This window comes from Orcinus orca, chromosome 7, assembly GCF_937001465.1.
Source record: "Orcinus orca chromosome 7, mOrcOrc1.1, whole genome shotgun sequence".
NCBI classification, from domain to species: domain Eukaryota; kingdom Metazoa; phylum Chordata; class Mammalia; order Artiodactyla; family Delphinidae; genus Orcinus; species Orcinus orca.
Window position 1 is genome coordinate 42,587,319 of NC_064565.1, and position 27,890 is coordinate 42,615,208.

At 40.1% G+C, this 27,890-nt stretch overlaps 1 long non-coding RNA gene across 2 annotated transcripts; it reads left to right on the plus strand.

Annotated features, from left to right (window-relative positions):
• Positions 1-27,890, plus strand: LOC117195425 (uncharacterized). Of its 2 annotated transcripts, XR_007478557.1 has the most exons (4): positions 1-348; positions 12,208-12,275; positions 13,055-13,207; positions 27,756-27,890. It is a non-coding gene; the product is annotated as an uncharacterized LOC117195425 (long non-coding RNA). The 2 variants fall into 2 exon arrangements; XR_004475138.2 differs by lacking the exon at positions 12,208-12,275 and having other exon boundaries at positions 9-348.

A 27,890-nucleotide genomic window follows, 5' to 3' on the forward strand; every position in this document is an offset into this window, starting at 1 on the left:
TATAAATAGAAAGTAACCATAAGACATAATGCCATGGATTGAATGTTTGTGTGTCCCCCCACCCAATTCATTTGTTGAAGCCCTAACCCTCAATGTGATGATACTTGGAGGTGGGGCCTTTGATGAGGTCATAAAGGTGGAACCCCCAGATAGGATTAGTGTTCATATAAGAAGAGGAAGAGAGCAGATCTTGTGCTCTCTTGCTGTCTCTCTCTTTCTCTGTCTCTCTCCCTCCCTGCCACGTGAGGATACATCTAGAAGGTACCCTTCTGCAAGCAAGGAAGAAGGCTCTCACCAAGAACCAAATCTGCCAGCAAGTTGATCTTGGACCTCCCAGCCTCCAGAACTGTGAGAAATGAATCCTTGTTGTTTAAGCCACCCAGTCTATGGTATTTTGATATAGCAGCCTGATCAGACTAAAACACACACACACAAAACTAAAAGCGATTCATTAATTAAGTACTGGCTTGATAAATACCTGATAAATGCCTTGAGGGTGATGCCTGTTCTCTTTAAAAAAAAAAAAAAGTAGGTTAAAAAAGTAAATTAACAAATGTTAGAAAAGTTTTAAAAAATGTGAAAGATTTTTCTCCTGACATAATCAGAAAGATTAAAATAGAATTCAAAAGGGAGTGACTTCCTCACTATGGTCATCTATGCTTTTTAAAGTTGTATTTGTGTACTCCCCCAAATCATCTGTGTATATGTCCTAGGCTTTGGGAAACACTGGCCTAATTCTTGCTGTCAATAGGGTGGCCATTTGAGAAGGCACTACTCAATTTTTGTATGTTGGTGCTCATTTTCAAGAGAATAGTCCAACTTTACATTTTAATCTCCTATTTCCCTTAATGTCCATGACCTATTGTTTGATGATCTCAGGTTGAAAGTTGGAGAGGTGCTGTGGTAAACCACAAAGAGCACTGGGATAGAAGGGGGGGGGGGGGCTTAGCTTTCCTTCAGGCTGCATAAATTGGGCAGACCCCTGATTTTCCTAGCTTCAGTTGCTTTGTCTATAAATGAGGTGTTACCATCAGTGGGAGAAAATGAGGTGAAATGACAGGTAGTGGATGTAGATATTAAGACTAACCCATGTTCTGCATGGTCTATGTCAAAGCCTTTAAAATGGCTACTTATAACCATGGGAAAGTGCCATGTTGTGGACACCATCAATCAGTAGTATTGTAGCAGAAAAACTACTGGGAATGCTGAACTAAGTCATTATTCCCGAACTGTGACAGGCATACTTCTGTGAATTGATTTGAGGTGGTAGACATGTGCAGACTTATTCTTTTTTTTTTTTTTTTTTTTTTGCAGTACACGGGCCTCTCACTGTTGTGGCCTGTCCCTCACTGCCGTGGCCTCTCCCGTTGCGGAGCACAGGCTCTGGATGCGCAGGCTCAGCGGCCATGGCTCACGGGCCTAGCCGCTCCGCGGCATGTGGCATCTTCCCGGATTCGGGCATGAACCCGTGTCCCCTGCATCGGCAGACCGACTCTCAACCACTGTGCCACCAGGGAAGCCCCAGACTTATTCTTAATTTTAATAGTTCTGCATCAGTTTTACAATTGCCTTCCTAATTATGGATTAGACAGAGTTTCTATTTAAATGAATGCATTTCTTCTTGGAAGATAATTTTAAAATTCTTATATAGCTTTTTTGAATCAGGAAATAAATAGCTTTTGATTTCCGGATTCACATGAATATCTGTTTTCTCCTTCTCTCCAAAGGAATTAGATTACATTTTCAAGCAAAAGTTGCTAGTAGATAAGAATTAGAACATAGAACTCTTTTAAAAATACATTGGGGCTTCCCTGGTGGCGCAGTGGTTGCGAGTCCGCCTGCCGATGCAGGGGACACGAATTCGTGCCCTGGTCTGGGAAGATCCCACATGCCGCGGAGCGGCTGGGCCCGTGAGCCATGGCCACTGAGCCTGCGCGTCTGGAGCCTGTGCTCCGCAACGGGAGAGGCCACAACAGTGAGAGGCCCGCATACAGCAAAAAAAAAAAAAAAAAAAAATACATTGAAGGGTTAAAAACTAAGAAGTCACCACTAATTAATAACTCAACTCTAACAATATATTTTTGAAAGAAAATATTTGGAATTTTATCTTCTCTCTTTAGCTGAATTTATTGTGTTATGAATTATGTATAGTAAACTGCACATATTTAAAATGTATAGACTCCCTCTTGCGAGAGCACCGGAATCACAACTAACTGCTAAAGAATCATTGACAGGAGGACACTGGAACTCACCAAAAAAGATTCCCCACAACCAAGGACAGGGAGAAGCCACAATGAGACGGTAGGAGGGGCACAATCAGAAGAAAATCAAATCCCATGGCTGCTGGGTGGGTGACTCACAAACTGGAGAACACTTATACCACAGAGGTCCACCCACTGAAGTGAAGCTTCTGAGCCCCACATCAGGCTTCCCAACCAGGGGGTCCGGCAATGGGAGGAGGAATTCCTAGAGAATCAGACTTTGAAGGCTGGTGGGATTTGATTGTGGAACTTCAACATGACTGGGGGAAGCGGAGACTCCATTCTTGGAGTGCATGCACAAAGAAGTGTGTGCATCAGGACCCAGTGGAGGGAGCGGTGACCCCATGGGAGACTGAACCGGACCTACCTGCTAGTGTTGGAGGGTCTCCTGCAGAGGTGGAGGGCAGCTGTGTCTCACTGTGGGCACAAGGACACTGGCAGAAGAAGTTATGGGAAGTACTCCTTGGCATGAGCCCTCCCAGAGTCTGCCATTAGCCCCACCAAAGAGCCCGGTAGGCTACGGTGCTGGGTCACCTCAGGCCAAACAACCAACAAGGAGGGAACCCAGCTCCACCCATCAGGAGAGAAACAGATTAAAGTTTTACTAAGCTCTGCCCACCAGAGCAGCACCCAGCATTACCACCACCAGTCCTTTCCATCAGGAAACTTGCACAAGCCTCTTAGATAGCCTCATCCACCAGAGGGCAGACAGCAGAAGCAAGAACTACAATTCTGCAGCCTGTGGAATGAAAACCACATTCACAGAAAGATAGACAAAATGAAAAGGCAGAGGACTATGTACCAGATGAAGGAACAAGAGAAAACCCCAGAAAAACAACTAAATGAAGTGGAGATAGGCAACCTTTCCCCCCCAAAATTCAGAATAATGATGGTGAAGATGAACCAGGACCTCGGAAAAAGAATGGAGGCAAAGATCGAGAAGATGCAAGAAATGTTTAACAAAGACCTAGAAGAATTAAAGAACAAACACCTAGAAGAATTAAAGAACAGACAGAGATGGACAATACAATAACTGAAATTAAAAATACACTGGAAGGAATCAATAGCAGAAAAACTGAGGCAGAAGAACGGATAAGTGACCTGGAAGACAGAATGCTGGAATTCACTGCCATGGAACAGAATAAAGAAAAAAGAATGAAAAGAAATGAAGACAGCCTTAGAGACCTCTGGGACAACATTATACACAACAACATTCGCATATAGGGGTCCCAGAAGGAGAAGAGAGAGAGAAAGAACCTGAGAAAATATTTGAAGAGATTATAGGCGAAAACTTCCCTACCATGGGAAAGGAAATATCCACCCAAGTCCAGAGAGCACAGAGACTCCAGGCAGGATAAACCCAAGGAGAAACATGCTGAGACACATAGTAATCAAATTGACAAAAATTAAAAATAAAGAAAAATTATTAAAAGCAACAAGGGAAAAATGACAAATAACATACAAGGTAACTCTCCCATAAGGTTAACAGCTGATTTCTCAGCAGAAACTCTACAAGCCAGAAGGGAGTGGCACAATATATTTAAAGTGAAGAAAGGGAAGAACGTACAACCAAAGTTGCTCTACATGGCAAGGATCTCATTCAGATTTGATGGAGAAATGAAAAGCTTTACAGACAAGCAAAAGCTAAGAGAATTCAGCACCACCAAACCAGCTCTACAACAAGTGCTAAAGGAACTTCTCTAAATGGGAAACACAAGAGAAAAAATGGACCTACAAAAACAAACCCAAAACAATTAAGAAAATGGTAATAGGAACATACATATTGATAATTATCTTAAATGTGAATGGATTAAATGCTCCAACCAAAACATACAGGCTCGCTGAATGGATACAAAAGTAAGACCCATATATATGCTGTCTAGAAGAGACCCACTTCAGACCTAGGGACACATACAGACTGAAAGTGAGGGGATGGAAAAAGATATTGCATGCAAATGGAAATCAAAAGAAAGCTGGAGTAGCAATACTCATATCAGATAAAATAGACTTTAAAATAAAGAATGTTACAAGAGACAAGGAAGGACACTACATAACAATCAAGGGATCAATCAATCCAACAATCAATCCAAGAAGAAGATATAACAATTATAAATATATATGCACCCAACATAGGAGCACCTCAATACAGAAGGCAAATGCTAACAGCTATAAAAGAGGAAGTTGAGAGTGACACAATAATAGTGGGGGACTTAAACACCTCACTTACACCAATGGACAGATCATCCAGACAGAAAATTAATAAGGAAACACAAGCTTTAAATGACACAATAGACCCCATAGGTTTAATTGATATTTATAGGACATTCCATCCAAAAATAACAGATTACACTTTCTTCTCAAGTGCACACGGAACATTCTCCAGGATAGATCACATCCTGGGTCACAAATCAAGCCTTGGTAAATTTAAGAAGATTGAAATCATATCAACCATCTTTTCCAACCACAACGCTCTGACATTAGAAATCAACTACAGGGAAAAAAACGTAAAAAACACAAAACACATGGAGGCTAAACAAAATGTTACTAAATAACCAAGAGATCACTGAAGAAATCAAAGAGGAAATCAAAAAATATCTAGAGACAAATTACAATGAAAACACAACGATCCAAAACCTATGGAATGCAGCAAAAGCAGTTCTAAGAGGGAAGTTTATAGCTATACATACCTACCTCAAGAAACAAGAAAAATCTCGAACAATCTAACCTTACACTTAAAGGAACTAGAGAAAGAAGAACAAACAAAAGCCAAAATTAGTAGAAGGAAAGAAATCATAAAAATCAGAGCAGAAATAAATGAAATAGAAACAAAGAGGGCTTCCCTGGTGACGCAGTGGTTAAGAATCCACCTGGCAATGCAGGGGACACGGGTTCGAGCCCTGGTCCAGGAAGATCCCACATGCCGTGGAGCAACTAGGCCCGTGTGCCACAACTACTGAAGCCCACACACCTAGAGCCCATGCTCTGCAACAAGAGAAGCCACCATGCACCAAAACAAAGAGTAGTTCCCAGTCACTGCAACCAGAGAAAGCCCACATGCAGCAACGAAGATGCAAAGCAGCCAAAAGTAAATAAATAAAATAAATAATTTTTTTTTAAAAAAAGAAACAAAGAAAACAATAGCAAAGATAAATGAAACTAAAAGCTGATTCTGTGAGAAGTTAAACAAAATTGAAAAACCTTTAGCCAGACTTGTCAAGAAAAAGAGGGAGAGGACTCAAATCAATAAAATTAGAAATGAAAAAGGGGAAGTTACAACAGACACAGCAGAAATATGAAGCATCCTAAGAGACTACTACAAGCAACTCTATGCCAATAACATGGACAACCTGAAAGAAATGGACAAATTCTTAGAAAGGTATAACCTTCTAAGACTGAACCAGGGAGAAATAGAAAATAGGAACAGACCAATCTCAAGTAATGAAATTGAAACTGTGTTTAAAAATCTTCCAACAAACAAAAGTCCAGGATCAGATGGCTTCACAGGTGAATTCTATCAAACATTTAGAGAAGAGCTAACACTCATCCTTCTCAAACTTTTCCAAAAAATTGCAGAGGAAGGAACACTACCAAACTCATTCTATGAGGCCACCATCACCCTGATACCAAAACCAGACAAAGATACTACAAAAAAAGAAAACTACAGACCAATATCACTGATGAATATAGATGCAAAAATCCTCAACAAAATACAAGCAAACAGAATCCAACAACACATTAAAAGGATCATACACCATGATCAAGTGGGATTTATCCCAGGGATGCAAGGATTCTTCAATATACACAAACCAATCAATGTGATACACCATATTAACAAACTGAAGGAGAAAAAACGTATGATCATCTCAATAGATGCAGAAAAAGCTTTTGACAAAATTCAACACCCATTTATGATAAAAACTCTCCAGAAAGTGGGCATAGAGGAAACCTACCTCAACATAATAAAGGCCATAAACGAAAAACCCACAGCAAACATCATTCTCAATGCTGAAAAACTGAGAGCATTCCCTCTAAGATCAGGAACAAGACAAGGATGTCCACTCTCACCACTACTATTCAATGTAGTTTTGGAAGTCCTAGCCACAGCAATCAGAGAAGAAAAAGAAATAAAAGGAATCCAAATCAGAAAGGAAGAAGTAAAACTGTCATTGTCTGCAGGTGACATGATACTATACATAGAGAATCCCAAATATGGCACCAGAAAACTACTAGAGCTAATCAGTGAATTTGGTAAAGTTGCAGGATACAAAATTAATGCACAGAAATCTCTTGCCTCCCTATACACTAACAATGAAGAATCAGAAAGAGAAATTAAGGAAACAATCCCATTCACCATTGCAACAAAAAGAATAAAATACCTAGGAATAAACCTACCTAAGGAGGTAAAAGACCTGTATGCAGAAAACTATAAGACACTAATGAAAGAAATCAAAGATGACACAAACAGATGGAGAGATATACCATGCTCTTGGATTGGAAGAATCAATATTGTGAAAATGACTATAGTACCCAAGCAATCCACAGATTCAATGCAATCCCTATCAAATTACCAATGGCATTTTTTACAGAACTAGAACAAAAAACCTTAAAATTTGTATGGAGACACAAAACACCCTAAATAGCCAAAGCAATCTTGAGGGAAAAAAACGGAGCTGGAGGAATCAGATTCCCTGACTTCAGACAGAAATATAGATCAATGGAACAGGATAGAAATCCCAGAGATAAACTCACACACCTATGGTCAACTAATGTGACAAAGGAGGCAGGATATACAATGGAGAAAAGGCAGTGTTTTCAGTAAGTGATGCTGGGAAAACTGGACAGCTACATGTAAAAGAATGAAATTAGAACACCCTACCCAAAAATAATCTCAAAATGGATTAAAGACCTAAATGTAAGGCCAGACACTATAAAACTCTTAGAGGAAAACATAGGAAGAACACTCTTTGACATAAATCACAACAAGATCTTCTTTGACCCACCTCCTAGAATAATGGAAATAAAAACAAAAATAAACAAATGGGACCTAATGAAACTTCAAAGCTTTTGCATAGCAAAGGAAACTATAAATAAGATGAAAGGACAACCCTCAGAATGGGAGAAAATATATGCCAACAAATCAATGGACAAAGGATTAATGTCCAAAATATATAAACAACTCATGCAGCTCAATATTAAAAACAACCCAATCAAAAAATGGGCAAGGGCTTCCCTGGTGGTGCAGTGGTTGAGAGTCGCCTGCCGATTCAGGGGACATGGGTTCGTGTCCCGGTCTGGGAAAATCCCATATGCCGTGGAGCGGCTGGGCCCGTGGGCCATGGCCGCTGGGCCTGCGTGTCTGGAGCCTGTGCTCTGCAACGGGAGAGGCCACAGCAATGAGAGGCCCGCGTACCACCAAAAAAAAAAAAAAAAAAAAAAAAAAATGGGCAGAAGACCTAAATAGACATTTCTCCAAAGAAGACGTATAGATGGCCAAGAAGCACGTGAAAAGCTGCTCAACATCACTAATTATTAGAGAAATGCAAATCAAAACTACAGTGAGGTATCACCTCGTACCAGTTAGAATGGGCATCATCAGAAAATCTACAAGCAGCAAATGCTGGGGAGGGTGTGGAGAAAAGGGAACCCTCTCGCACTGTTGGTGGGAATGTAAATTGATACAGCCACTATGGAGAACAGTAAGGAGGTTCCTTAAAAAACTAAAAATAGAATTACCATATGACCCAGCAATCCCACTACTGGGCATACACCCAGAGAGAACCATAATTCAAAAAGACACATGCACCCTAATATTCATTACAATAGTCAGGTCATGGAAGCAACCTAAATGCCCATCGACAGACGAATGGATAAAAATGTTGTGGTGCATATATACAATGGAGTATTACTCGGCCGTAAAAAGTAAGGAAATTGGGTCATTTGTAGAGACTTGGATGGACCTAGAGATTCTCATAAAGAGTGAAGTAAGTCAGAAAGAGAAAAACAAATATCGTATATTAATGCATATATGTGGAATCTAGAAAAATCATAAAGATGAACCAGTTTGCAAGGCAGAAACAGAGACACAGATGTAGAGAACAAACGTATGGACACCAAGGGCAGAAAGCAGGGTGTTGGTGGTGGGATGAATTGGGAGATTGGTATTGACATGTGTATACACTAATATGTATAAAATAGATAACTAATAAGAACCTGCTGTAGAAAAAATAAATAAATAAAAATATATAAATAAAGTGTATAATTCAATGAGTTTTTTAAAAAAATGCATTTAAGTAAAAAAGTGAATAGGTTTAAAGAAAAACACTACTTTGATAAAGTAGGCATGAAACGTGAATATCACTGAATCTGTGAGGTGGAACTTGCGTGGCTGAAGTTTAGGAAACACCAACTCGATTTTTAAGATACTTTTGGTCTAAAGCAGTAAAATTCTGTGCCATGATTTCTCACAAAATAGTTTAGGAATTAAGAGTTTCATCTATTTTCTAAGGATGCTGTGAAAAATAATTGAAAAAATAATAGCATGTGTGGGGGCAGGGAATACATGGGAACTCTGTATTTTCTGCTCAATTTTTCTGTAAATCTAAAATTACTTTTAAGAATAAAGTGTATTTACATACAGATGGCCAACAGGCATACAAAAAGATGTTCAACGTCACTAATTATTATAGAAATGCAAATCAAAACCACGATGAGTTACCAATCAGAATGGCCATCATCAGAAAGTCTATGAATAATAAATGCAGGGAAGGGTATGGAGAAAAGGGAACCCTCCCACACTGTTGGTGGGAATGTAAATTGGTGCATCTACTATGGAAAACTATATGGAGGTTCCTTAAAAATAGAGTTACCGTATGACCCAGCATTCCCACTCCTGGGCATATATCTGGAAACGACAGAAACTCTTAATTCATAAAGATACATGCACCCCAATGTTCATAGCAGCACTATTTACAATAGTCAAGACATGGAAGCAACCTAAATATCTATCGACAGATGAATGGATAAAAAGATGTGGCATATATATACAATGGAATATTAGCCATAAAAAAATGAAATAATGCCATTTGCAGCAACATGGATGGACCTAGAGTTTATGATGCTAAGTGAAGTAAGTCAAACAGAGAAAGACAACCATCATATGATATCACTTGTATGAGGAATCTAAAATGTGATACAAATTAATTTATTTACAAAACAGACTCACAGACATAGAAAAAAAATTTATGGTTACCAAAATGGAAAGCCTGGGGTAAGGGATAAATTAGGAGTTCAAGATTAACAGATATACACTATTATATATAAAATAAACAACAAGGACCTACTGTATAGCAAAAGGAACAACATTCAATATCTTGTAATAACGTATAATGGAAAGAAATCTGAAAAAGAATAGATATATAATAGATATATATTATATATTGTATAACTATATATTCATATTCAGTTATATATATATAACTGAATCACTTTGCTGTACACTTGAAACTAACATGACATTGCAAGTCAACTATACTTTAATTAAGAAAAAAATAAAGTCTGTTTAAAAAGAAACCAAAAAAACAAACAAAACCCAAAACCAAAAAATGAATAGTAAAGCATTTCATGTTACAGGCACTGAAAAGTTACTACCAACACTCTCCTATGCAGAGTTATATGAATAACCCCTTGTGTGTAAACAAGATATGTGCTTTGACCTCTAAATATGTGATCTTAATGACTCGTTCTTTACTGTACAATTGAAAAACTTATCCCTCAGAGATTATATAAGATAAATAATTTATTAATAAGGGATTGTGTTCAGTATTAAACCACTGTCTGTGTACTTTGTACATCTATTCCTATCATTGTGGCCTATGTTAGATTGTGAAGCTTTAGGTGAAGAAAGACCACACTGATTAAGTTGCCCTTTTCTGTGCAGAGCAAAATATCTGGCATAAATGATGGTTGTAATAATAACATTGTAGTATTTTTGAGGAATGATTGTGAACCAAGATCATGAATATATCAAGGTGGATAGACACAGGGAATTTATCTAGAAGCTGCAATGGTGGTAAATCATAAAATCATTAAATGTAATAATTCAATATATATTTCTGTTTTTTTTTTTTTTTTTTTTTTTTTTTTTGCGGTATGCGGGCCTCTCACTGTTGTGGCCTCTCTCGTTGCAGAGCACAGGCTCCAGACGCACAGGCCCAGCGGCCATGGCTCACGGGCCCAGCCGCTCCGTGGCATGTGGGATCCTCCCGGACCGGGGCACGAACCCGTGTCCCCTGCATCGGCAGGCGGACTCCCAACCACTGTGCCACCAGGGAAGCCCTCAATATATATTTCTGAAGCCAAAACATCGGTTTAGCCTTTTTTGTGTACAGAGATGTGTGCTTGGTTTGATATTCTGCTGGTATCATAAATGTCTTAATGATTTTGTCTTTGAACTTGTGTTTTCTAAATGAAGTCTGACAGGACAACGGAGCACGTACATGAATAGAGGAGATACGCACAACACACATCCACTGTTCCCTTCACACCCCATTTGCATTTGGCATTCTCAATGCCTCACGAGCACAGAATTCTGGTGAACCCACAGTGAGACTCAAAATAAGCAGGGGTAGGTGTTACCTCCACGACTGAGTAAGTGGAGGTGCTTACAGCCCAAGACGCCATGCTTTCTGTTCAAACTAGAATTTGTTTCAAAAGCCTGAAAGCCGAGGAACGTTATCACATTCTTTCTCACTCCTATTAGTTCCCCAGCCACTTAACACCGAAAATGATGACATCAAAGGAAAGGAAAGGCTAAGGCAACACATAGACCTTTTTGCTTTCCGTTCTTGCTAACTTACCATTAAGCCAGAGTGGAATGTTGGTAGAATGTGCCCACATCATGAAGTGCAATTAAAACAGTTGAGTTCATCTTGTGCAGCTCTTCTAGTGTCCTGTAAGAATGAAATGCAGGTGCATATTTGCACTATGAAATAAGAATTGTGTAATTTCAGTGATTCCACATATGAGTTAGTGCTCTTATGTTTAAAACTGGCATTGAGGGCTTCCCTGGTGGCGCAGTGGTTGAGAGTTCGCCTGCTGACGCAGGGGACACGGGTTTGTGCCCTGGTCCGGGAAGATCCCACATGCCGCGGAGCAGCTGGGCCCGTGAGCCATGGCTGCTGAGCCTGCGCGTCTGGAGCCTGTGCTCCGCAACGGGAGAGGCCACAACAGTGAGAGGCCCGCGTACCGCAAAAAAAAAACAAAAAAAAACTGGCATTCAAAAATATAAAGATGAAATGTAAAATTCATGCTAATAATTTTTTTAAACTCTTTTTTAGTTAGAACAACATTAAATAGCAAATAAAAAATATCACAAGTCAAAAGAGAGGTCAGAGAAGAAAGGAAAAACCTTTATATTTTAGTATGTATGACACCACTTTTTTTTTCCTACTTTTTGAACAAAGGGTTCACAGATTATGTAGCCTTCCCTGTTTGCAGAGAATGGTTTATAAATGCAGTCTTCACTAAACATAGAAAGATAGACTAGTGCGGTTTTTAAAGATACTTTTCAGCCCAAATCTTCTCTGATTCCATGTACCTTAGATAAATCTCATGGATCCTTGACAGATCTGCTAGGCCTGCGCTACTGAAATGAGACGTCAGAAGCCTTCCGTGAGCATCTCTGCCCCAAGAGGAAATGCATCCCTATCCCTCTGTGCTACTACTATACCCTCCACTCAGTTTTCCTGTTGAGGGAAGTCCCTGGTTGTCCAGTGGTTAGGGCTCTAATCTCACTGCCGGGGCCCTGGGTTCAATCCCTGGTTGGGGAACTAAAATCCCATAAGCCACATGGTGCGGCAAAAAAAAAAAAAAAAAAAAATCCTGTTGAATGTACTTAGGACAAGATGTTATATAATTTATTTCTGTATATATGTGTCTCCCTTTTTAGGCTGTGGTCTTCTTAGAGGAGAGAGACTTAATTTACTTAATTGTATAAACCCAGAAACCTGGCTTAGAGTAGATATTCAATAAATGTTTGTTAATAAATCATTCAAATTATTTTTTAATTACTTGTGAATGGAATAGATTCAGGAATGTCTATAGATTATTTCTGCCCTGAGTCATCTGTCCATTTGGGTCAGAAGAGCTCTGGACAGGCACAAAACCAAAGGAAGTACTGAAGTTGGGATTTGGATGGTGTTTCCCAAACCTGTGCTCCTCTCACTCTATGGCGCTGTTTGCAATCAGAGGAGAGCTGAGTAGAAAACCAGAAGCTTGCAGGTCATGGTTCTACCCATTTGCTAGAGCTTTAGATGTGGCTCAGGGGCCCATAGGTGAAGGAGATCCTAGGGACCAGCAGCCTTATCTGTTCTCAAAGCTGCACTACATAAAAAACAGAGGGTCAGTTAGAGATCTTGAAACCTCATGCAATATTGAGTTGAGAGCCAAACATATTTCAACCAAATGCCTTATGTTTGGAATAGATGCTCACTTAAAAATCCATTAGCTACCAAACACTTAGGTGGATCATGCACATGGTGTGACCTACTTGGTAGCTCTTCCATCTCTCCCTCCTTGTCTTGTTCCTTCCATCTCACACCCTTAGCCTGAATATATTTAGATAGATGCTATAACCCAGGTTTGTGTTTGTGAAGCAATTGTGTGTATTCCTTTAATATAATAACAAAATATCTGGTTTTGACCATCACAAAAAAGGAGCAACATTGGACTTGATAAATAACAAAACATCCATTGCACCAACAATAACTTTTATTCTCTTTTATGCTCCTTTCAAGGTAACAGCCTTGGACATACTAATAGGCTCAAGACAAGCAAAGCTAAGAAAGTTCCGTCAGTGCAGCAGACAATTATCCCCCTGACAAAATCCCACGCTCGCAACCAGTGTTAACTTGGCAAATCAGCCTATATTTTTCAAGTGCTCATTAACTGTAAGTCTTTAAAAAATGGCTTGCTTAGTGTATTAGCTCATAAGCTCCAGGTATAGGTTTAAGGGCACAGCAAGAGAAATGGTGGCCATCATTAGTGGTAACACTTGGATCATCTTAATATCCAAGGTCTGTGTGTGTGTGTGTGTGTGTGTGTGTGTGTGTGTGAGAGAGAGAGAGAGAGGGAGAGGGAGGAGAGAAGGAGGGAGGGAGAGAGGGAGGGAGAGAAGGAGGGCGGGAGGGGTAGGGAAGGAGGGAGGGGGAGAGAGGGAGGCAGTCAACATTCCATTGTTCACAAGTGGACCAGCTGCCCTCCCAGCAGCAGTGCAGCAAGCAGAAAACACCAGACTTGCTCTCAGGAGACTTGGGCTCTAGTTCTGCCTCTGCCACAAGATGTCAGTGGCCCTGTCAAGTCCTACCACTCACTTCTCTGGAACTCTGGCTGATGTAATGAAGAGTTTGAACATAATGATGTTTGAGTTTCTACCAGCATATAATATCCTAATATCTAATTCCAGGATTATCAAAGAGACTTTTAATTTCTTTCTTTCTTTCCCTAGTTCATCCCACTCCAATAGGAGGTTCAGATTTGCATAAGAGGGCTCCCTCCTTCATTATTCCTCCTGCCTGGATCTTCTAATTTCTTATATATGTAGACTATACATAATCTAGTTTATTTCTGAGCCAAGAAGCAAGTTGCTAAGGCCTCTCTTCCCTGGTTCAGCCAGACATAGCATAGTATGAATTTCTAGGAGCCAGGACGTGGTGCCCCAGTGGTAACCCTGGGCCCTTTCACCATGCTCCAAGTTGCAAGTCCCCTAGCACCCTCAGGATCTGATAATAGGCCCCTGAGTTCCTTCTCTTAACTCCTCCTTTCTACCCTAGGCCATACCAGTGGGTTTTAAGCCTCTCCCTGTTTATTGTTCCAATCTCCTATTATAAAAGTTCTATGTGATTACCAAAAGAAATTTGAAAAATTAAAGGGGAAGTAGAGAAGAAACCATAAACTATAATCCCACTACCCAGACAACCACCCTCAACTTTTTGGCATATATCTGTAGTAAATTGTTGCAACAGGGATCCCAAATTTGTTAATACCTTCCTATAGCCACGCCCTTGGGTATTCCTCTCTTACCACTAACTCTGGGCTTGGCCAATGGGACAATAGCAAGTGGATCACAAGCAGAGACTTGGAAAATGCTTATGATTGTGCTTGCCCTCTCTTGCTGCTCTTGGAACATACTGCCACATGTAAACAAGCCTATGCTAGCTTCTGAATGACAAGAGTAGTGTGCCCAGTGGCCCCTGTCCTATCAGAAAACGCTCAGCAAATCCCTAGAAGCAGAGCTGCCCAGATGAGTGGTAGCTGAACACAGACATGTTAGTGAATCCAACTGAGATCAGCAGAAGAACCACCAGCTAAGCCCAACCCAGAGTGCAAACCCATCAAATCCTCAGCTAAATAAATGGTTGCTGTTTACAACAAAACACTAAGTTTTATAGTCTGTTGTGCAGCAAAAGCTAACCAATAAAATAATCCTTCAGTCTTTTTATATGTAACAAAATAGAGATTATACCATATACTATTCCATAACCAGCCTTTTTCACATGACATTTTCCCAAGTCTTTAATATTATTTCCTTCCTCATTATAAGTTCTACCAGGGTGAGGATTTATATCAATTTTGTTCAGTGCTATATTTCCAGCGAATATTACACTGCTATAAGCATAGTTGGAACTCAAACATTTGTTGAATGAATACTTGGAGGACATGATCTTTTTTTTTTTTTTTTTGGATTGTTGAAGAGTTGTGTGTCATGTGAAGTTAACCATCTTTGCCCCAGTCTGAGTTCTTGTTTCTCTAATAGGTTTGGCATCTCAGCTTGCCATTAGAACTGGCATTCAGGTGAGCTCTCCTCCCACCTGGGAACTAGATCTCTAGTCCAAAATCCCAACCAGGAGGAGGTTGGGAGCTAAGCAGGCTTCAAAATTCAGTTCAAATAGCATGTCCTGCGGGGGCGTGCTTGCCCCTCATTAAGGTTTGCATACTGTGTTATACAGACCTCTGTCATGGCTAGTACACCATGCCATAGTACTTACAAGCTTATTTCTTCTACGCTTTATGAACTTCTGAGAATAAGGGTTCAGCTCCTGGAGTGCCTGGGACATAACAAGCGCTCAATCAATGCCTGTAGGATAAATGAACAAATTAACCTGCACTGCAAAGGACTCCTCTGACAGCAGCATATATATAATCTCACTCTTTTTTCTTTGTGTAAGAAATGCACTCTTTTTTTTTTTTGGTGGTATGCGGGCCTCTCACTGTTGTGGCCTCTCCCGTTGCGGAGCACAGGCTCTGGACGCGCAGGCTCAGCGGCCATGGCTCACGGGCCCAGCCACTCCGCGGCATGGGGATCTTCCCAGACCGGGGCACGAACCCGTGTCCCCTGCATCAGCAGGCGGACTCAACCACTGCGCCGCCAGGGAAGCCCAGAAATGCACTCTTATTACAAACAATAAATACATTAATTATTACAATAACATTGTGAGAAGGCATATTTATATCCCCCCACCACAATTTTAATTAGGAAACACTGCCAAAGAGGATATTTCTTGAATGGCTTTAATTCCATTTGGATCTTTTAAGGCATGAGGAAATGAAGAAACTAGGAGAGTGGAAAATGGAAGTGGGACATAGGGAGAGAGCATAATACTCTAGTTTACAGCAATATCAATTTACATATTGGTTTAAACATAATTAAAACTTACAGGTTAGGGCTTCCCTGGTGGTGCAGTGGTTGAAAGTCCGCCTGCCGATGCAAGGGACACGGGTTCGTGCCCCGGTCCGGGAGGAACCCACATGCCGCGGAGCGGCTAGGCCCGTGAGCCATGGCCGCTGAGCCTGCGCGTCCGGAGCCTGTGCTCCGCAATGGGAGAGGCCACAACAGTAAGAGGGACGCGTACTGCAAAAAAAAAAAAAAAAACAACAAAAAACCTTACAGGTTAAATCCTGAACTTAGGCTAATGTCAAATAAAGAAGGGATATTAGGACTGCCATTGATTAGAATTCTGTTTGGGATTCTTTGTTGAAGAGAAAACACTGTGCTACTGTGAAAACTGCCATTCTGCGAAAGCACTACCTAAAAAGAGGACTCCACTGAGGAATGTCAAGACTCGCATTATTCACGCACACATACACACATGAAATTCCAACACGTTACTCTGATTGCTGTAATAAACTTAAAAGACTTTGGTTTAGACAAGCAGCCAGACTTTGTTATAATAAGGGTGTAAACATAAATTCTAATTAATTAATGTATAACAGTTCCTTCCTTTTAAAGGATTTTTGACTTAAGTTCTGACTTCAGCTGAACATAATTCACACACATGAACTTTTTAATATAATCATCTATGTAAGTCTATTCCAATAAAATTGCTGGCTGTTCTTTAACTATCAGAGGGCAGAGATAACATCCTTTTTAACTCTCTCAGGCCATGGGAGCAGTGTTTAAAAGTTAGCTCTGGTAGGCCTTCGGTTCTAGCCAGGGGTTTTAACTGTTCTAGAAGAGTTTTAGGGAAGCTTCTCCAGACCTCATTCTAGATTCTGGCAAGCAGCTCTGATGGTATCTGATTCATTTGTTTACACTCCCTTTAAAGATTTCATCCAAAGATAAGAACAGGTTTTTATGCCCCAGTGCTATGAAGGACAAAGTCTTCTATTGAATTCCCTGACCCGCAACTCTCGCCCATGGCTGTGGTCCCTCGACCACAGGCTGCACTTGGAACGATTGCTGCTCACTTTGTAAACAAGAACCCTTGACGCACTAGAGAGTGAAGCAGAGAGAGAGGCTGTCAGAGCAGGTGGCAGGGAGGCCAGGCTAGAGCCCCTTGGCTGTCCTTTCAGTACCAGGACTGGAAATCATGGGGAAGCACCTGTATGGTAGACACTGTTAGTAAACATGCAGTAACATGCAGTAAATACAACACATTGTAAGGAAGCAAATTTATATCCAGAAAATTCATCTTAACTGGGAAATACCATCAGGGAGGAGATTTCTCTACTTCTTCCCTGCTAACAAAACTTCAATTTAGTTCAGAGCATCAGTGTTCCCAGTCCCAGGCAAATAGTCAATTGTTCTAAGTCAATAATGACAATTCTATTTCCTACTTCCTCTGCCTTTTAAGAAAATAGACTTTGTTTTTAAAGACAGTTTTAGCTTCACAGTAAAACTGAGCAGAAAACGGAGAGGCTTGACATATACCCCCTGCCCCCAACACCCATAGCCTCCACAGCTACTGACACCGTGTACCATTTGTTACAATTGCTGAACCTACATTGATACATCATTATCACCCAAAGTCCATAGTTTACAATAGGGTTCATGCTTGGGGTGGAACATTCTATGAGTCTTGACAAACGTATGACATGCATCCAGCAGTATAGTAGCATACAGAGTAGTTTCACCGCTCTAAAAATCCTCTGTGCTCTGCCTATTCATCTCTCTGCCCCCACCCCCATCCCCGGCAACCACTGACCTTTTTTTTTTTTTTGTGGTACGCGGGCCTCTCACTGTTGTGCCCTCTCCCGTTGCGGAGCACAGGCTCCGGACGCGCAGGCTCAGCGGCCATGGCTCACGGGCCTAGCCGCTCCAGGCATGTGGAATCTTCCCGGACCGGGGCACGAACCCGTGTCCCGTGCATCGGCAGGCGGACTCTCAACCACTGCGCGACCAGGGAAGCCCTACCACTGACCTTTTTACTGTCTCCATAGTTTCGCCTTTTCCAGATGTCATAGTTGGAATCATACAGTGTGCAACCTCATCAGATTGGCTTCTTTCACTTAGCAATATGCATTTAAACTTCCTGCATGTCTTTTCATGGCTTGAGAGCTCATTTCTTCTGATTGCTGAATAATATTCCATTGCCTGATGTACCACATTTTGTTTACACATTCACTTACTAAAGGACATCTTGTTGCTTTTAAGTTTTAGCAATTATGAATAAAGCTGTTATAAACATTATTAAGTTTCTGGGTAGATATAATTTTTCAGTTCATTTGAGTAAATACCAAGGAGCATGATTGCTGGATTGCATGATAAGAGTGTGTTTAGTTTTGTAAGAAATTGCCAAACCATGTTCTAAAGCGGCTGGACCATTTTGCATTCCCACCAGCAGTGAGTGAGAGTTCCTGTTGCTCCATATTATTGCCAGCATTTGGTGGTGTCAGTGTTTTAGGTTTTGGCCATTTTAATAGGTGTATAGTAATATCTCATTGTTGTTTTAATTTGTAATTCTAATGGCATATGATATTGAACATGTTTTCATATGCTTACTGACCATGTATATCTTCTTTGGTGAGGTGTCTGTTAGGGTCTTTCTCTCGTTTTTTTAATCAGGTAGTTTGTTTTCTTATTGGGTTTTTTTTTTTTTTTAATTTTTGGCTGCGTTGGATCGTCGTTGCTGCGCATGGGCTTTCTCTAGTTGTGGCAAGTGGGAGCTACTCTTTATTGCGGTGCCCTGGCTTCTCATAGCAGTGGCTTCTCTTGTTGTAGAGCACAGGCTCTAGGTGTGCGGGCTTCGGTAGTTGCAGCACGTGGGCTCAGTAGTTGAGGTGCGTGGGCTCCAGGGCACGTGGACTTCAATAGTTGTGTCTCGCGGGCTCCAGAGCACAGGCTCGGTAGTTGTGGTGCATGAGCCCAGCTGCTCTGCAGCATGTGGGATCTTCCCAGACCAGGGATTGAACCCACGTCCCCCACGCTGGCAGGTGGACTCTTAACCACTGTGCCACCAGGGAAGTCCCTGTTTCCTTATTGTTGAGTTTTAAGAATTCTTTGTATGTTTTGGATACAGTCCTTTATCAGTTGTGTCTTTTGCAAGTATTTTCTTCCAATCTGTGGATTGTCCTCTCATTCTCTTGACAGTGTCTTTTACAGAGCAGTTTTTAATTCAGTGAAGTCCGGTTTATCAATTATTTCTTTCATAGATGATGCCTTTGGTGTTGTATCTAAAATGCCATCACCATACCTAATATCATCTAGGTTTTCCCCTATGTTATATTTCAGGAACTTTATAGTTTTGCATTTCGCATGTAAGTCTATAATTTATTTTGAGTTAATTTTTGTGAAGGGTATAAAGTCTGTGTCTAGATTCATTTTTTTTTTTTTTGCATGAAGATGCCTAGTTGTTCCAGAACTATTTTTTTTAATTTATTTTATTTAATTAATTAATTTATTTATTTTTGGCTGCGTTGGGTCTTCATTGATGCACGCGGGCTTTCTCTAGTTGCAGCGAACGGGGGCTACTCTTCGTTGCGGTGCGCGGGCTTCTCATTGCAGTGGCTTCTCTTGTTGTGGAGCACAGGCTCTAGGCGCGCAGGCTTCAGTAGTTGTGGCACGTGGGCTCAGCAGTTGTGGCTCACGGGCTCTAGAGCGCAGGCTCAGAGTAGTTGTGGCACACGAGCTTAGTTGCTCTGCAGCATGTGGGATCTTCCCGGACCAGGGATCAAACCTGTGTCCCCTGCATTGGCAGGCAGATTCTTATCCACTGTGCCACCAGGGAAGCCCCCCAGAACTATTTTTTGAAAAGACTATTTTTGCTTCTATTTCTGGGCTCTCTATTCTGTTCCATTGATCTGTTTGTCTGTTCTTTCACCAATATCACACTGTCTCAATCATTGTAGGTTTATAATAAATCTTGAAGTTGGATAGTGTCAATTTTCCAACTTTGCTCTTCTCTTTCAATAGTGTGGTGGCTATTCTGGATCTTTTTGCCTCTCCATATAAACTTTAGAATCAGTTTGTTAGTAACCACAAAATAACTTCCTGGGATTCTGACTGAGATTACATTGTATCTATAGATCAAGTTGGGAATAACTGACATCTTGACAACAGTGAGTCTTCCTATTCATGAACACGGAATAGCTCTCCATTTATTTAGTTCTTTGGTTTTGTTGGTCAGAGTTTTGTTTTCTCTATAAGAGAAAACTCTGTAAGTTTTCCTTATAATGAGCTTGTATATATTGATAGATTTATACCTAAATATTTCATTATTTATAGCTAAATATTTCATTGGGGTGCTAATGTAAATGATATTTGTTTTTTAATTTCAAATTCCACTTGTTCATTGTTGGTATACAGGAAAGCAGTTGACTTTTGTATATTAACCTATTATCCTGAAATCTTACAATAATTCCACATTAGTTCCAGGAGTTTTTTTGTTGATTCTTTCAGATTTTCCATGTAGATAATCATGTCATCTATAAACAAAGACAGCTTTATTTCTTCCTTTCCAATCTGTATACCTTTTCTTTCCTTTTTTTTTTTTTTTTTGTCTTATTGCATTAGCTAGGACTTTTAGTATGAAGTTGAAAAGGAGTGGTCAGAGGGGACACCTTTGCTTTGTTCCTGATCTTAACAGGAAAGCTTCTAACCATTAAGTATAATGTTAGCTGTGGGTTTTTTTGTAGATGATGGTCTTTATCCACTTGAAGAAGTTTCCCTCTATTCCTAGTTTGTTGTGATTTTTATCATGAATGAGTGTTGGATTTTGTCAAATGCTTTTTCAGTACCTATTGATATGATCACATGATCTTTCGTCTTTAGCCTGCTGATGCATTAGATTACATTAATTGATTTTCAAGTGCTTTCTCTGCCTTTTTAATGGCTGGTTGCGGGGGGGATGTGGGGGCTTGTGACCCATCGTGTTCAACACGGTCTTAGGTGAAGTCTGCTAGATGTGTGTAGTGAGATATGTTCTGGGAAAGATTTCACTTTCTTGGTAAACATGGAGGAATACAACACTGCTCCTCCCTCTTTCATTTGGCTTTAAATTGTAGATGTGATAGCTGGAGCTACAACAGCTGTCTTGCCATCACAAGGGAGGAAAAGGCCAGAATTGCAGAGACATTACCTCTGAAATCATTACAGCATCTTGTGCAAATACCTACCTCTAGACTTCTTGTTATATGAGAAAAATAAAACACTTTTTGTTTAGCCACTATAGTTGGGTTTTATGTTATATGCAGCCAAACCTGTTTTCAACTGATTTCATGTCATATCCATAATAAGACACATGGAAGTCATCGAAGAGGGCTACATTATTGCTTTGATTCTGCAAGTGGTGCTCTGGTGCCTAAGCTTCGGAAAGACTGGCATGAAGGGGGAACTGACTGAGGGCAAAAAGGAGAGTGGTTGAGAGACAGGGAATCAACAGAACATGTTATTGCTAGGGAACTCCTGGGTGATACCAGTTTAGAGTAGGAATATCAACACACAGCCAAGGGCAAGACCCATGTCCCAGGGGGAGAGTAGAAAGCTCTTCAAGAAGTGGCAAAATATTTAAAATGGATAACCAACAAGGACCTACTGTATAGCACAGGGAACTCTGCTCAATATTATGTAACAACCTAAATGGGAAAATGTATAACTGAATCATTTTGCTGTACACCTGAAACTATCACAACATTATTAACCAACTATACTGTAATGTAAAATTAAAAGTTAAAAAAAAAGAAGTGGCAAAATAAAGTGAGGAAGCAACATGGTGTAGTAGAAAGCAGATGAGCTTAGGGACAAAAGAAATGGGAAATTGAGTTCCTGACTCTGCAACTTTTTCTGCTATATGACTTAGTGCTATTATATAACCACTCTTAGCCTCAACTATCTCTTCCATAATATGGGAAGGAAATTGTCTTCCTCACAAGGTCACTGTACAGATTAAAAGCAATAGCATATTTAGAGCTCATAGTTATATCACCTTTGCTGTTTCATATGTTCAGAGCCAAGGTAAGGTTAGCAAAGAGATCAAGGCAACCTCTATTAGAAAGACATAGACAGAATGGAAGCTCGGGTTTAATGAGTTATGCTGATAGAAGTTCTGTGAATTAAAGGTCTCCTAAATTCAGCAATCCGAAGTGCCTACCTAGAGTCACCCAGCCTTAAATGGGCTATAGCTAGGGAGCAAAAAAGACTTCCAAACCAAATTGAATAAAGAAGTCAAAATATTAATATTTTTAGGGGGCAATAGGAAATCATGGGTTTCTTTGTGCTGCTTGTAATAATCTGTTTAAGTACAGTAAATATTTATTGAATTAATGATATGTTAGAACATTAAAATCTTTTTAGTAGTTCCTATAACAATATTTACCTGGCTTATAAAATCATTTTGGTATTTTCTTCCAGTTATAATTGGAGGAAACATCTTGCTTCTACCCAGGAGGAGGTCTAAACTGAATTAAAGAACACCTTGAGAGTTTTGAACCAATTTGAAGTGATATTTCATCATGACCAAAGTAATTAAAATTATATTATTTTAGGAAGAAGCAAAATCCAAAGGAGATTTAAGCAGTTTAAGTTGTGAAGGAATAAGAATTAAACTATTTGAAGTTGGTATTATGAGCACATTTAGTGAAAATTGCAAATATTTCCTTAGAGTAGGGAAGATTTCCCATGACTGGATTTTCTTCTAAAGTTAGATTTATTCATTCTTAAACCAACAAGCAATTAGTGAGAATCTTCCAGATGCTAAGCACAGAACTGGAAATACCTGGAGTATTAAAAAAAAAAAAGTAGATGATTATCCTTGGAACCTGTTGCTCTTCCAATACAATGGGTCCCAAGCTGTGCATGCATAAGGATCACCTGGGTAGCTTGTTAAAAATGCATACTTCCTGGCCTTACCATAGAAATTCTGACTCATGACAATGGGGCTAAAAATTCTCATCAACCACTCCAGATGATTCAAGAGCAGATGGACTGAAAATCACACTGTGAAGCACATTTTTCTCCAGCTAGAACCTATAACCTAGTTGGAAAAATAAAAAAATATATATTTCAAGAGGTCAAAGATACAGGATAACAGACCAGGATGAAGGGTGCCAAGGCAGAGGCAGAAAAGCAGAGGGATTTCCTTGGTGGTCCAGTGGTTAAGACTCTGCGCTCCCTAATGCAAGGGGCCCAGGTTCCTTGTTGATTCTTGTTGATCCCTCGTAGGGGAACTAGATCCCACATGCATTCCTCAACTAAGAAGCCTGCATGCTGCCACTAAGGTCCAGCACAGCCAAAAATAAATAAATAAATATTTAAAAAAAAATCAGAGTATGCTGGTTCGGGGGACAGATGGACCTGACATTTTCTGGGAAGCTGTGATCACGGGTAACTACAGCTAGTCCCAATTAGAACATATAATAATCCCACAAGTCAGGGCAAAGCAATAATTGAGACTAAGCAGAAGGCCACAGGAACCAAGGGCAGTCAAGAATTACAGATAGGGACTTCCCTATTGGCGCAGTGGTTAAGAATCCACCTGCCAATGCAGGGGAAAAGGGTTCAAGCCCTGATCTGGGAAGATCCCACATGCTGCGGAGCAACTAGGTCTGTAGGCCACAGCTACAGAGGCTGTGCTCTAGAGCCCACGAGCCACAACTACTGAGCCTGTGTGCCACAACTACTGAAGCCCACTGCACCTAGAGCCCATGCTCTACAAGAAGAGAAGCCACCGTAATGAGAAGCCCATGCACTGCAACGAAGAGTAGCCCCTGCTCGCTGCAACTAGAGAAAGGCTGTGCATAGCAATGAAGACCCAATGCAGCCAAAAAAAAAAAAAAACCAGACAAAATAAATTAATTAATGAAAAAGACTAGAAATAACAAGATGATTTAGGTGATAATTCAAAAGTTCCTTACAGGCTTCCCAATGGGAAAGAAAGCAGTTCCAGGGCTAGGCTTGCAAGCAGAAGTAGGGGAGTGGTGCCCAGAGGAAAGTGAAGGGCTGAAAGGGAACCAGCGAGCATGCTCACATTGGGAGAGCACGAAGGAATGTCGCCTGGGAAAGTGAAATACATATTCTTCTCTGGCCTGAGTTTAACTCCCTTTAGTGTAGGAATGGCCATTTCACTGACTTAGCAACTGACCAGTAACCAAAGCAAGCTGATAGAGGTGACAGTGAAAAGTGAGTTTTAAATACACTGACCAATGACCCTCAAGGCGCTGGGAATACCAGGCTCTTGTTGAGTAGTCTTCTCGAAGGCATATTTCAACCTTATGCATCAATATCCTCATCTGTAAAATAGGAATGAGAATAAAACCTAATTCATCTAGTGGCAGTAAGTATTAAGGATATTAGAGGTAAACCATTTAGCTTCCTGCCTAGCCCACAGTTAGCTCTCGGGGTAAATTATTTATTTATTATTATTATTAACCCTGCTCTGGGGTTTCCCTGAGGACCTGAGCAATCATAGGCCACTTTTTGCCATGCTTGGGGTTTTCTGGCACTTTTGTTAATATTTTAGTCAGCTGTCACTTTAATTTGGGGATATTTTTCTAATGAACAGTGCCAGAAATCTTGTCACATCATGTCCTTTGAAAGTGGGTTGCACTCCTGCCGCTAACCATTTCTTAAGCCCTGGCTAGGGGTGCTTAGTGGCTGATGTTTATTGAGCATTTTCCCTGTGTTGGGTCCAGCAGTCAGTGATTTATATGAATTATCACAATTATTCCTCACAAAAACTGCTTGAATTAAAACTACTATTGCCCTTATTTTACAGACAAGGAAACAGAATTTTTAAAACTGTGTCCAACTTACCAACTGCCTTGTTCTTGCATAAGTAGGATTTCCAGGAAGATCTTTCTCTCCATCTCCTATCTTTGCATCTCATTTTTCATCTACTTCTTTTCTCTCTGCTTATCAGTCACCACTGTCATCAACCACATATAAACTTTACAGCATATAGCTTCAACCACTTTGAGAAAATGTAACCTGATACTTTTAGTCCAAAGTAAAAAAGAAAGGGGAGCAGGAAGGATTACTGCCAAGTCTGAGCTAGAATTCCCCCCTTTAATAGGTCAACTGTGGCCAAGAGACCTAAGGAAGTATGGCAGCTCTTTTGTTAATAACAGGATGGAGTGGAGGGAAGAACAGTTCCTAGAAGAAGGGGGTGCTCTTCCAAGATGAAGGGGTGTAGAACAGACGGAAAAATAGGTGTCCACTGCATCTGTCTGGGCTATGCATTGCCCACAGCCTCATTGCATTTTTAATATTTTGACCTCCCATTTTTAATCATTTTCAGTACAATAGAGATTTAAGAAAAAAATTTTGCTTTGGGGGCTTTCTCCTTTCTCATAGATTTCAATTCAGTATTTTGGATTGTTTCTTTAAGAATTTAAACAAACACGTCCCACTCCATAAAACTGAAAAAAACAAAGCAACCAGGCAATGAGAATTGGACCTGAGACAGGCCTGTCTGGCCCCTGCTGTAAGCACTTTTCTAGTACAGTTGGATAAGGTTAGCAGAGTTCAGTTCTCTTGAGAGGTGAGCTCTGCAGGTGTTTGTAACTAGTGATTACAGAGCAGGCAAAGGGCTTGATCCTTTGAGGGAGATCTTTTAGTTCTAATTAGCTGCCCAGCCCTCTCCCCCTTCCTTCCATCAGCAAACTTTCCTTTGATCTTAATTGTGTATGGAAATGATTGCAACTAAAATGATATAATACAATAAACATTTGTTAGTTAAATTAATTTGGTAAAGTCAAATGGTGTGAGTAGCATTCAGTAACTCTGGACAATTTTATTTCTTCTATGCATAATGTAATGTTTGGCATTTATTCAGCCTACTTTTGCATATAAATGTGGGTTGGGGGCAGGAAGAAATCTGCCTAACCAAAATTCCATCTCAAAACTGGACATCTGACATCAGCCCCTCGATCAGTCATGGACACCTTATACAATAGAAGCAAGGATGCTTTCTTCCCCTCCAAAACCTAAAAAAAAAATAATAATTCAAATGTGAAGAACTGGTGATTTTTTAAAAACATTTATTGGAGTATAATTGCTTTACAATGGTGTGTTAGTTTCTGCTGTATAACGAAGTGAACCAGCTATACATATACATATATCCCTATATCTCCTCCCTCTTGCATCTCGCTCCCACCCTCCCTATCCCACCCCTCTAGGTGGTCACTAAGCACCAAGCTGATCTCCCTGTGCTATGTGGCTGCTTCCCACAAGCTATCTGTTTTACATTTTGTAGTATATATTAGTCCATGCCACTCTCTCACTTCATCCCAGCTTACCCTTCTCCCTCCCCGTGTCCTCAAGTCTATTCTCTACATCTGCGTCATTATTGCTGTCCTGCCCCTAGGTTCTTAAGAACCTTTGTTTTTTTTAGATTTCATATATATGTGTTAGCATACCGTATTTGTTTTTCTCTTTCTGACTTAGCTCACTCTGTATGACTGACTCTAGGTCCATCCACCTGACTACAAATGACTCAATTTCGTTTCTTTTTATGGCTGAGTAATATTCCATTGTATATATGTGCCACATCTTCTTTATCTATTCATCCGTTGATGGACACTTAGGTTGCTTCCATGTCCTGGCTATTGTGAATAGAGTTGCAGTGAACATTGTGGTACATGACTCTTTTTGAATTATGGTTTTCTCAGGGTAGATGCCCAGTAGTGGGATTGCTGGGTTGTATGGTAGTTCTATTTTTAGTTTTTTAAGGAACCTCCATACTGTTCTCCATAGTGGCTGTACCAATTTACATTCCCACCAACAGTGCAAGAGGGTTCCCTTTTCTCTACACCCTCTCCAGCATTTATTGTTTGTAGCGTTTTTGATGATGGCCATTCTGACTGGTGTGAGGTGATATCTCATTGTAGTTTTGATTTGAATTTCTCTAGTGATTAGTGATGTTGAGCATCCTTTCATGTGTTTGTTGGCAATCTGTATATCTTCTTTGGAGAAATGTCTATTTAGGTCTTCTGCCCATTTTTGAATTGGATTGTTTGTTTTTTTGATATTGAGCTGCATGAGCTGCTTGTATATTTTGGAGATTAATCCTTTGTGAATTGCTTCATTTGCAAATATTTTTTCCCATTCTGAGGGTTGTCTTTTCGTCTTGTTTATGGTTTCCTTTGCTGTGCAAAATCTTTTAAGTTTCATTAGGTCCCACTTGTTTATTTTTGTTTTTATTTCCATTTTTTTTAAAGTAAAAAAATTCGTGTAAATGTATTTTAAAAGGAACAATCCCTCTGATTGAAATAATAGCTAATTCAATTTTTAGAGCAGTGTATATGTTATAATTATTCAATGGCTTTAAAATAACTTGGCACTGTTTCTTCAGTAGAGGCATTATTGTTTAATGGCAGATGAGTCATTTCCCCAGCCCCAAGCAATTAATCGGTGTTTCCTAAACTTGCCTAAAATAGGAACCACTTGGGGCTTTTGCTAAACATACGGATTCTTGAGCCCACCCCAGACCAATTGAATTAGAATTTCTAGGGAAGGCATGTGGGAATCTGTATGTTCAGTAAGCATCTCAGGTGGATCTTTTTATCAGACAGGTTTGGGAAAAACGTTGGATTCCTTTTACAGTGGCATAAATTTTTTGAATTACTGTTATACAGAGTAACTAGAATAGAGCTTTATCTTTGGAAGAACTGGGACATTAGAAAGTGCTCATAGATTACAAACCAACGCATGTTCTGCTTTATAAATACATCTTTTTACTTGAAACAAATACCATGGATTTATATATTTTCCCTTTAATCATTCAGGTACTGCAGAAATTTTTATTCCTTCAATAATAAGCCCAAGATTAAATTCATTACCACCTTGAAAAAAAGAACACAAGGAAGGAAATATCTCTTATTGAACATCTCAGCATACACCAGGCATGATCCTGATAGTTG